The 12,622-nt window shown below is 38.6% G+C and overlaps 1 long non-coding RNA gene across 2 annotated transcripts in view; it reads left to right on the top strand.

Annotated features, from left to right (window-relative positions):
• Positions 1 to 469: 469 nt before the first annotated feature.
• Positions 470 to 12,622, top strand: part of LOC308188208 — a 34,093-nt gene continuing 21,940 nt past the window's right edge. Inside the window, exons 1-3 of one of the 2 annotated variants that reach the window (XR_013945250.1) lie at positions 471 to 1,274; positions 4,932 to 5,030; positions 5,198 to 8,610. This is a non-coding gene — a long non-coding RNA (uncharacterized lncRNA). Of the gene's footprint in view, positions 1,275 to 4,931; positions 5,031 to 5,197; positions 8,611 to 12,622 lie in introns of those variants that run through there. The other variant, XR_013945249.1, reaches the window with a different exon arrangement.

Below are 12,622 nucleotides of genomic sequence, written 5' to 3'. Positions count from 1 at the left end.
TGACATATGGGACCCTCTGTTCCCTTCAGAAGGGAGTTGCCTGTAACAATTACCCTTCTTTCCTTCCTGGTGGAGGAAGTCTTGAGGCATGGAGTTGACTTCCTTGCCCTACACAACCTCCTGGGTGGACCTTCACCCACATCCTCACCACCCTGTCCCTTGAGCTCCAGAGCCTCAAACCTATTGTGTAAAGGCATCTGGGGAGGCAAGGCAGGTGGAAGGGGGAGGGCTTGCCTGCAATGTCAAACAACCAGAGTCCTGAACAGCTGCATTTTGGGGCAGGCACTTGGCCTAGGTTGCCACAGTCTTTTTGGTGAGAGCTTTCTGCCTGGTGGAGACCATGTCTGGATTTGCTGCCTAGGAGGCAGCCAATAGGTGAGCCAATTGCCTGAGTGGGGAGGGATACTCTGTGCTCCCAGGAGCTACCTTTGTACAACTTAGAAGGGGCGCTTCTGGCTCCACTCACGCCTCATCAGCTGCCCTCACGAGGGCTGGCAGGTGCGGTGGCTCACTCAGCTGTCTTGAGTGGCCTTGATGTAGGGAACGTGTGTGCCCCAGAGCTGATCGCCTTGCTTTGTCTAGGCATTTCCAAAGTGCCTCTTGAACACTGACAGGCATGAGGCACCAACCACCTCTCTAGGAAGCCTGTTCCAGTGTTTGACCACTCTCACAGTAAAGGTTGTTTTTTTTTTTTTTTTTTCTTTTTTCCTGATATCCAGTCTGAACCTCCTTTGGCACTTATGAGACTGTCTATAGAGAATGTACATAGTTTTAGGCACCATGGCACAAGAGAGTAAATGATATGTTGCAGCAAGTCCAGAAAAGGGTCACAGGTGTTTGGTGGGCTGCATTATATGTAAAAGGAAGCTTGGGAAGGTTGTTCAGTCTGAAGAAGAAAAAGCTACATGGATTTTGTTGCTGTCTTCAACTACCTAACAGGAAATTAGGGAGAAAATGAAGCCAGACTTTTCTTGGAGATGAACAGTAAAAACATAAAAGGCAACAGACACAAGTTTTTGGAAGGGAAATTTGAATTATATGTGAAGAAACCAAACTTTACAAGAAGGCTAGTCAAGCACTGGAACAAGTTTTCAGGAGGAGCTGAAGAAACTTCAGTCCTGGAAAAAGACAAAATTTGACTGAACAAGCCTCTGAAAAACCTGACTTAACATTGAAGATGAATTTAATTTTCAAGCTGTTCTGAAAAGGAAATTGGATCAGATGACTCCTAGAAATACTATCCTACCTAACTTGTTCCATGATTCAGCGATTCTGTGAGTAATTTTCTATTGATTTATGTACATCCCTGATGTTAATTATCTGCTGCTGCACCCAGCCATTGCCACCTATTTTGCACTTTCTTTCGTATAGTGATGTTAATGTGCTAAATGCTGACAACAGATCTCTGCCTCTTGTCCAGTCCTGCCTGGTATTTATCCTTCTTTTTCCCTAAAAGAAACACAAAGGTAGACCTGCACCTTTCAGAGGATGGTGTCAGTGTCATAGGAGGAGTCTGGATTGTTTGGGAAACTTGTAAATTCAGCGAAAGGAAGCTGTCAGCATACTTTATGCTGCACCCTTCACCATGCAGTCTTCCTCGTTTTGATTCCATCCAAGTTGGATTGTATAGGGAATACAAGATTCATAAGAAGAGAAAGTGTCTTCTGTGCAGAATCTTTGAAACTTTAGTGTCCCCTTATCTGAAAGAAAGCATCATTTCAGTTATTACTTGATGCTTTTTTGCTTTTGTTTTCACAAAAGATTCAGACCTCGCTGCCCCTTATTAGTGTATCCTCCTATTTTCATATTCTGTGGGAGCTTATCTTGCTTCTGAACAAAACTTGAACAGGCAAAGGCAGATTTCACTTTGTTTTTACTATTTTTGATAAGAGGCTACCAAGAATAACCAAACTACAGTGTACTGTAAAGAGGATTATTATTTCATTATTCTCCTGTTTGTGTAGTGAAGTGGGACCGATGTAAGTTTACCAGGGAACATTCTTCCCCAGCTTTACAACAACCTGACCTTAAACAGGTCTGGGCATGTTTAGCACAAAATACAGAGTTTACAACTTTGTGCAATAAACACATTCTTCACTTTATTTTCCAGTATCTCTCAGTTGTCCAAATAACCAGGTAAACTCTTAGAAAAAGTTGTTTTAATGTTTCATGTAATGGATGTGCTGAATGTAGTGGTTCTCTTCTTTAAGTAAAGAGAATGTTTCTGCAAACCTGAATGAGATCTCAGAGCCAAATCTCTGAGATCAAAATGCTTCCACTGATAAAACACTGGATGATAACTGGATCCCCTGTCATTTAAGAAAGTAAGGAAATTTCAAAATGCAAATTTAATGTCCAAAAAAAGTAATGTACTCTAATGTACTCTAATTACTCTAGTAATGATCTATAAGAAAATTAGATCTGTAGAGAATGCAAAGGAATGCAGTCTCACAATAAGAATGATGAAGGAAACAAGGCATTCTTACATTCTTAATTTAGGTTTCAAAATAAATTTCCTTGGAAGTAGAAGATCCATGCAGTTGGGAAAAAAAAAAAAGTGTGGGGAGGGATGACACGGCTGAGGGGCAGACACTGAAAAAAAAAAAGTCTAATTGTCTGGAAAGACCAATATTATTTGTGTGTTTACACACTCTGCCAGTAGATATCCATCCTGATCAGCCAGAGAGCAGGAGCAGGTGGTGTGTATGAGAGTCTAGTGTATGATGATGCTGGTGCTCCTTTGTGTTGATCTGTGTGCCCAACTTGTGTGTGTCTTGTGTATTGTGCATATGTGCACGTATATGCACACATCTTTTGCAATACTTGCTCAGCTAACTTGGGGTAGTTGCTGCTCTCACACAAGGGAAAGGAGGAAAGGAGGAATCCATCTGAATCATGAAGATCACAAGACTGGGCTGCCTCTAAAAATTAATGAAATGTTCTGTGCTGAGCTGTGAGCAGAGGTCTCAGGGCTGGCCTTGGATCCCCTTGGCTGCAGCTGGGCTGAGCTGGTTCCAGTGCCTGCCTAGGGGCCAGTGCCTGCTGCCTCCCCTGCCTGAGCTGGGCTCTGCCAGTGCCTCCGTGGGAAGGGTCTGGCAAAGCCAGGGGGTTGCTGCCCCTGACAGAGGCAAACAAGAGCCCCTGGGGGGCTGAGCCTAGGAGAGGTTGTGGTGCCATGCTCATACTTGGCTGGGAGAAGGCAGAGGGAATCCACAGTTAATAAGTTATAAAAAAATAAACCCAAGCAACTCAAGACTAGGAGAGAGAAGTCCTCACTTGGAACGTTAAACTCACAGTAAAGTCCTTAGGCTGCTGATGGCTCATCATAACTACCACTTGTTCTTATGAGGAGACTTCTAATTGTAGGACACAGAGGGACATCAGAAGGGTAGACATAAGACTGTTGAAAAGACAGAAGTATAAGAAAGTTTATGTATACCAATTTTAGCCGTATTTTAATGATAATTTTCTATATTAATTTCTACTATTTGACCCCTAAAACTTCAGTTAGATAATAAGTTTTCAGTTGCGTCTGTATAGTGTGTTACCTTTTGCCCATAACAACCATAACACTGGGCTAGCATATTAAAAATACATATACCAAAATACTTAATTCCATTCAGCTCTGCACTTGTGCTATTGATACATATGTTTGATTAACTGGACCTTAAAACTCAAGTTTTTCCTCCAGGAAAACATACTGCATTTTTGAGAAATATTGTGCAAGTAAAAAAAAATTACCCAGGTGAGCAACAAATAACAGGAAGGAGAAAGGCAAACACTAATAATCAATGGACATGCTCTGGATAAATTTTGCCAGCACTTTGCTATGCTGTTTCCCTTGCCACACTATGACCAGAAATCTATTAAAAAGTACTGAGTGTAGTGACAAAGAGGTTCAAGCGCTGCTTGCTAAAGGTTAACAGTATAATGGCCACTTGAGAGACCATCTGTAAACATATCTATATCTTCACCCTTATCATCTTACCTAACTTCTGGTGCTAAGATTGGGAAGTACTGTAACCAACAACCTGTGACAAATGGGACTCCATTACTTTATGAACAAGTAAGAAGCCAGAGGGTAATGCAGTGTTTATCTTTCCACAGTGACATATGTAGACAGACTGCTTTTTCAGGCATAACAACCCATCTATAAGAAAGCTGTATGATTTGGAACAAATTTTATAATTATTTTATGTGGGGGGCACTTTGGAACTTATCAGATAAAACAGTTATTTTTTCACGTGATTTTGCCCAGCTCTCATTCAGTTGTCTGAGATTTCCTGAGTAGAATACTATTTCTGCATCCTGAAATACATTTAAAATGTATCAGTTTGGTGTATCCAGTATTTTTAAGTTCTGCAAGTTTTAATGTATATGAACAGATCACCTCTGCAGGGTATACAGGATAGGTCTGACTTTACAGGCTTGTAATTAGGGAAATTGAGCATGTGATAAAAAATCCTTCTGACACCTTAGAGAAATATTGTACTTACTGAACAAATCAATACTTATCAACTGTGGACATACCTGGGACCTTTGAGTGTACAGAGCTAGTTGTGAGCTGCTGTGTAGTAACAACAAAGTGACATTGCTGGCAGACATCTGTAAGTCTTGGACAAACATAAAAAAAGTACTTGAAAGCTGTCCTTATATATGTGATAGAAAAAGAAAGCCTGTCTTAGGACATCTAGATGTGAAATGGCTTCAAAAGAACCAACCCAACATGCTGCTATTAAAGCCAAGGAAATGTAGAACATGTTAGTATTACTTTCACTGCAGATGACGAATGAAGAGTTGAAATACTGACATTTTGTTCATAATAAAAACAACAAAAAATCCTTTTTAATGAAAGACATAAACATTTTCTTTTTCAAGCACTTCTGATGTAAATAATTAACTGCATTTCTTTTCACTTCTGCCTTTCTTAGTGCTACCTCCATTTCCTGTCTTGACACCAGTATTAACTCCACTTGTACATGACTGACAGACAGTATGACACAGGGTAGAGGAGAAAAATTAGATCACAGGTAAGTTTAAGAGGAAAAATAGATCCCATTGAAAACCATAATGATTACTACCATAAGGTAAAGCAGAGCTCTTAATAACTTATAGAAGGTGGTTTTATATATATACATATATATATATAATTAGGTTATAGAACCCCAAACTGGTTACTGTCTCTCTTTTTCTGCAGGGAATATAAAACCAAATAAATAAACAAGCCCACGATTTTTATCTGAGGAAAATCAATTTCTCCAGATGATATACAGAGAAAATACTTGAACCACAGTTATTATTTATGGAAGTACTTAGATGGCCCAGTCAGTAGTTGGGGTTCCACTGCTGAAAAGAAATCTTCGTCCCAAGGAACTTACGATTTTTTACATGAGAGATGGTGGATAAAAAGAAATGTGAAAAGCGTATGATAGAACAAGATGAAAGTCTGAGTTTTTTTTAATGTTTGTAGGGTACAAAATGCTTAGTTAAAACGTTCAGTCTATGTCATCACTTCCTTTGCTTTTATCATCTCTTCCTATCCCATTCTCTTTTGATCCTTTTATATATCACACCTTTTCCTGTCTTGTCCTTTAATACTACCTTCTTTTTGGCTAGTCTTTTGCATCTGTTGTTGTTAGCCTCTTCTGTGCTGCTATCTTGAAAGCAATTTCCAAAATTTCTACTGTTAGCATAAAAAAGCAGTATGTGCTTACATAGAATGCACGTTATAAGACTGAAGAATAAAGAGGAAAGAGAGTGCCAGAAAGAGAGGACAGGATTTCAATCTTCTTTTTATTCACAGCTTTGTTGTACTTTTACTAACTTGTTTTAGTCGTGACAGCTGTAGGCATACTTTGCAAGTGTGAATGAGACATTTACACAGGGCAATGCATAGATCCAAACATCTTACCTGAAGAGGTAAGACAGGGTTCCTTCTCTCCTGTGTAGAAGTCTTCTAAAGACTTCTTACATACATCATGATATCAAGAGCTAGTTGGAAAAACAGCTTTCAGCTGTTGAACTACTTGAAGCAGTACAAATCCCAAAGAGATCTTCTAGCATCCTACCCCTATATGCATTAGCAAAAATGTTGAGAACTCAACTTGTTATTCCTTCTGTACATCTAGGACAGTTATTGCTGCTTATGATGTTTACAGAGCTCTCTTGCTGATGTTACACTTCACATAGATAAAATATTTCTCACAACTGACAGACCAATTCACACTCAGCACAAACACATTGGTATTGCATGCCACAACTTTTTACTTTATGTGGAAATAACATGTTAGTATGGAGATTCCACCTTTTCTTGTGTGAGCAGAACTGTTATTTATTCAATTGAATAAACAGCATTTGTATGCAACCTTAATCATGAACATTTTGGAGACTAGCATCAGGCACTAAGTACAATCCTGTCAAATAGTTGGCAGTGGATTAACTTTGACACCTAGAAGCATGCCAAATTCTGACAGAATAAGAACTCGCTGTATATCCAATGTCAATCATCCATTGAGTGCCACTCCAAATGCTTATCCTGTTAGTGATGACATCAATCTGCATTGACATTCAAAATGCTGTTGCCCTTTGAATGTAGAAATGAAAGCAATGGGCAAAACCCCAAAGAATATGTATTTTAAAAAACACCTGTCCTTCTAAGAACGTCTGGTCACATCTAATGTGGAGATGCCACTTTATTAATGGGCCTGTCAATATATTTCACAAGAACACAAGTTGCACAGATGTTTTTCACAGAATCAAAAAATTCTTAAGATTGGAAGGGACCCTGGGGGATCATCTTACTGAACCCGCCTACTCAATTAGGTATACCTAGAGCAGGTTACTCCGGACCGTGTCCAGATGGCTTTGGAAGGTCTCCAAGGAGGACGACTCCACAACTTCTTGAGGCAATCTGTACTAGGGTTTGGTCACCCTCACAGTAAAGAAGTGCTTCTTCATATTTAAACAGAACGTCTTACATTCCAGTTTGTGCCTTTTGCCTCTTGTTCTGTCACTGGGCACCACTGAAAAAAGTCTGGGTCCAGCCTCCTTGCATCCTTCCTTCAGGTATTTATAGACATGGCCTCTGGGTCCTGGAACTCCTGAAGGCCAGTCTTGCTGGTAGAGACAGAGGCAAAGAAGGTATTCAGTACCTCAGCCTTTGCATTGTCCTCGGTAACCAGGTCACCTGTTTCCATCAGTAGACGATCCACATTTTCTGTAGTCTTCCTTTTATTACTGACGTAGTTGTAGAAGTCCATCTTATTGCCCTTGTTAGCACATTTCTAACTCATCTTCTTTATTCCCCATACTGTATGTGTTAGAGTGCAGGAACTTAAGACGGCCCCCTGCCCCACAAGTTGTGTTCCTAGAAAGTGTTTGGGAGATTTCTCCTCAACAGTGACTTGTAGGCATTTCCTTGTTAACCTACGAGTTAACCTAACGAGGTTGGCCCTGATTAAGCCTCATTTCATTGATTTTATGAAGCCCTCCATATCACATCACCCCATTCCGCCAGTTCATCAGCCCTCTGCATCATTCCTTTACAGGGCTGCTGGTTATCTTCTCTGTCCCTACTCCTTTCTAGTTTAGAGCCCTTCTTATGAGGTCAGACATCCTATTGGCAGAAATGTCTTTGCCCTCCTTAGAGATGTGCGTCCCATCTGTCCCAAGCAGATGCTGATCCTCAGCACCCAATCCTATTGTTTATCTCTCCTATCACTGCCCTACTTCTCGCATCCTTTCCTCTCATCATCAGGACTGCCTGAACACCATCTGAGCCCCCATGCCCTTGACTTCTGCCCCCAGAGCTCTGTAGTCTCTTTTGATAATATCAAGGTTTCCTCTAGCAATATCATTTGCACCCATCTGGAGTAAGAGCAGACGGTAGTAGTCTGAGGACCAGACCAGCTTGGCAGTGCTTCTGCAACATGCTGAATACACTCTGCAGGGCAGCACAGCTCACTAATGAATAAATCAGGTCGACCTCTGTCCCCTGCAGCAGGGAATCACCCTTTACAATGACTTGCTGCTTCTTCCAAGCTGCCTTGTGTGGTTTAGGTAGACTAGATTCATTATTAGTAGGCGTATCTAGATACTTTTCAACACTGACAGCAGTGAAACTATTAGGTATTGCATGCCCTAAGGTAAGGTAGGAGCCATTCTCTTGTTTCTAGAAGTCACCACTTTCCACCCTTCCCCTTCTCTACTTACTGCAGTGGTGGGGATGGACACTGCCATCTTTTCACCAGCAGCTGGGTTTGATGGGTAACAGATAGGAGACTGTCTTTCGCACTTGAACTAACGAGCTCAAAAAGAAATAAGTTTCTGTTTCTCTTATTCCTCTGTCATGACAGCAGGTCCTAATTCTAAGGTATCTGCAGGCCCATTTAAACTATCTCAGGAAAACAGTAATGCCTTAGTCTGGAACTGCTAAATGAATTGAGCCTTCACTAACACAGGGTAGATCTGTGTTCTCATGGAAACTAGATCTTGATCACTGAATCGTGCCCCTTTACACCACCAGATGAAACTGTATATTATTCCTTTCATAATTTAGTAGCCTCCTTCCTAAAACATGGTCTACTCTATTTGACCTTTTAGGAGGTTATTCCAGTGTCCAGCTTCAGATGAGAAATGTCTAATGAGCCTGAAGCCAGTTCTTCACAAATGAAGAACCAAGACAGTGTCTATATATTGCACTGTCCTGTGTACATATTGCAGCTAGCTTAGTTATCTGAAGTACTGAAACAAGGTGAACGTTGCCATAATTTTAGGCACTAGTCAACTTGTTAGTTGCATAAGCTTCAGCTATTTCTTCTTCTGCTTCTTCTGCTTCTTCTTCTTCTGCTATGCTTCTTCTGCTGCTTTTTTCCTTCCTCTTTCTTCCTCTTTTTCATCTCCTTTTCTTCTTCTTCTTCTTCTTTTCTTCTTCTTTCTTTTTTCCTTGATAATTTATATATCTGATCTGTCTTCTACAATTCTTGTTATTAACCATCTAAATCTCTCAGAGCATATCGAAAGGAGTCTGGGATCCAGTCTGATTCTAAAGATTCCACCAAAGAAAAGGCACAGAAAATGTTAGTTATTGCACCACAAAAGTACCGCTAAAGATCTGAGCTTAGTGTAATCTCACATCAATGGCTCAAATAGGCGTCTTTCTGCCACTGTCATGTGGAGGTCAGTGTTTGTACTCTAGTAAATAGCTGTAATAAAACCTGAAGTATTACTGACTCGCTTAAAATTCAGGCAACGTGGAAGAAGTGCAACTGTCAGCAATAGGGGGCCTTGAATAGCTGTAAAGGTTAAATATCAATCTGTTTAAAAAAAGAAGTCAAACTCATTCCTCTATCCTAAACTGCAAATCTGAAGACAATCAGCCCATTACCAGTCCTGTCATACATCTTAATTTAAATTGTTTGACACCCCCCCCCCAAAAAAAAAATATCTTTCATTAAATATAGATTAATTTGTAAAAGTTTCTAATTCCATACAGAGGATCTTAGAAAACCTTTGTTAGGAAACCAAACTTTACATTTGAGGCCTGTTACAAAGGTAGTGAAGGTTTTCTTTTGATTTTAATAAGTTTTTGATCACGCTTTTAGAATTTTTCAAATACATGAAGAAAAAGAAAAACTGGATGTAGAGACATTTCTGCATGACTTCCTTGCTTTTCTGTTAGTTTTTTTTTCTTTTTTAGGACAACTTTTGTCTTTATGGAGTATATTGTCAGTTGAATATCCAATATCTAGGACCTTTCCTTGAAAGAAACAGAAAATGTTCCTGTTGTAGTTAATGTTCCCTTTTAATCTGAAAGGCATATACAAACTTTTTAAAGAGTGTTAAACTTATTTAGGTTTCTTTTTACCTTTTACTGTGTTTCCAATGGAAGATTAAGTAAGGACATAAATTGAACTTCAAAAGTATGCCACATTTTAAATATTTGTGGAACAAGATAAAGAATACTAGAACATGAAAATTTACAGGTTAAATTCTGATTCCAGTAAATCATGACAACTAAAACAACACCGTCAGTAATAAAATAATAATAATAACAATAATAATAATAGTCATCATAAAGCAGCTACATTGAGTATACTACAAAACTGGTAAGTGTTGGTATCCAAAGTCAAGAAGAAGTTTATTTTTCAATATTTAAATCAGTGATTGTAACGCACTACTATTCTATATTTATGTATAATCATATGATTCAGTTTCATCCACTGATAGTACAAAATGTCTCTGATATAATTTGGGTAGAACACAGTTTTTCATAAGTTGTTCAGCATTCCATTTTTTTTTTCTTGTTCCTAAGATTTTCCTTAGTGTAAAAATATCCTACAAACTTTTGGTTGTATCTGCTTTCAACGATTTTTCTGCCTTTCAAATCCGTACAGAATCTGAATGCTTTGGTGGATACTTCAAATTTTTAAAATATTTTGATTTATTTATATATTTGTTTGCTTTGTGGAAGGAAACTGGTTAATTAGCAATATTTCTTTTCCCGTTGCTGTAAAAATTGGATAAGATTGTTTATTTCTGATATGATTCCCAAGTTGTTGCCAGATTATCTTGAGCCTTTATCATTATAAATTGCTCTTCCCCCTTTACTCAAGTGTATTAGCCTATAACATAGGGTAGTAACAGCAGAAGCCTTTATTTTACAGCTTCTTTAAAGTCCTCAGATATACCAGCATGTAAGTCTGTATCTTAGATTAAAACTAAAGCACATATGCATTATTTTGTAAGTACATAGTTTAGACTTCTCTCAGTAACAATAACAAAATTAATGAATGGGTGAGGAATTAACATCTGAGCTCTTCCTGGTTGTTACTAATGGACTTCTAGGAGAATTTACACAGGCAAAGCCTCTGCTGTAAGGACTGTTTCCCATCTGTCCGTCCACCAGCTCATGTCCTCCTCCATTCCTATTCCTACAGGAGTTTGCCCAGCTGACACTTTCAGTTTTTTCTGGTTTGGATCCCGACTTGGCATATACTCATGTATATTCTAGCATCTGCTCTTCTCTCTCCTCTCCTCCAGGTGGCAACAGAGGAGGGAGAAATACAATGTACTCCTCCAGATTTAAAAGAGCAAAAAGAGGGAAAGATAGACTTGGGGGGGGGGGGGGGGGGGGGAGCTTCTAAGAGCTCTTCTTTCCTTGTCCTCCTTTCTTGTATGAATAGTAATATTCCTGACCAGAGGAGATGAGCCAAGTTTATATATTAGCCTTAGTTATCTCATCTTCCTTACAAGAAGTAATGGTAGAACAGATTTTCAATCCACTTATTTATTTTCTCATCAGGATGTAGCTCCTTATTTTATTTAAACTGGCTTCAGATCTGACCAGCTTTGCCTAGCTGGAGATGTAGCTGTGAGAACTGAGCTGATCTGTCAGTAAACACTGTGGAAAGACGGTGAAATACTTACATAAGACTAATGCATCCGTATATTCTGATACACTGTAAAGATAATCTTGATGTAAAAGTGTCTCTTTAAAAACACTGCTGTACAAGAACTCTGGTATCTTCCAAGAAAATACCGTTACTTACTGTTAAATTTTACTAATTTTTTTTTCCTAAAAATAATCACTTTTCTTTATGCTCCAAAGGAAATTGAAAGGTATTGAAAGACTCCATACATATTAGAGCTATTTCTGTAGAATTTGCTGTGTCATGTGAAAAGACAATTTTACACATAGAAGTAGCAATTATCAATAATTACAGTTCACAGTCACAATGATACTGTTCAGGCTCTATCAGTACCCTTATTATACCATAAAATGTAATTAAAATAAATAAATAAATAAATGGAAAAAAATGGTTAGCTTCTTGATAAGAACTATAAAATAATTCTGCAGAGAACTAAAATTGGATAGTTCTAAGTCCTAACCTCTAATAAGGTAAAACTTCAGAGAATACTTTGGATTAATGTAGAAAAATGAAAATATCTTTGTAGGATTTTTTTAAGCATGTCACTTAGTATTTTTCTGATATTTTTGTGCAGACATATTTGTATTATTACTGTATTTGTATATTACTGTAAAAACTTTTACAGAAATAAGGCAGGAAAAATGACTCTAGAGCTTAGATAGCATACTTAAGAGTGCCCAAACAAAAACATGAGGTTTATGGTGGCAAGGAACTATCACGTCAGTTTGTCATGTGAAAAGATGTATTGACAAGGCTGATATAAAAGAAGTGCAGGAAAACAGGTCTGTGGAAAGATCCTTAGTAAAGAAGAGTAGAGAAGGCTGTGATCAATCACTGTAGGCTGACACAAACTGTAGAAAGTAAGTTTTAACAATGAAATTAGGCTACAAAAAAAGAATTAGGCTAAATACAGTTTTCTTATAGAATAGGGGAGGCATTCATGCACAAGTGTGATATATACATTCTTGGGTACATCTAAAGTGAGGGACACAGAAGGATATGAACTAGTGAGTGTTATGAGTGTAGCTGTTGTGCTATAAATCAACTCCAGAGTTGCAGTCTGGAATACATTGCAACATATCCCTACTACTGTCTCCCAGGTTTGTCCCTTGTCATTTTAAAGTAGATTTCGGCTACTGTTTACTTCTTAGTAAAATAAATAAGGTATTTTTGAAAAAGTTGCTTTCCTTCTT

Source organism: Anser brachyrhynchus (genome assembly GCF_964034855.1).
Source record: "Anser brachyrhynchus genome assembly, chromosome: 1".
Taxonomy (NCBI): Eukaryota; Metazoa; Chordata; class Aves; order Anseriformes; family Anatidae; genus Anser; species Anser brachyrhynchus.
Note: the sequence above shows the minus strand (reverse complement) of the source record. Positions and strands in the feature narration are given on the sequence as shown.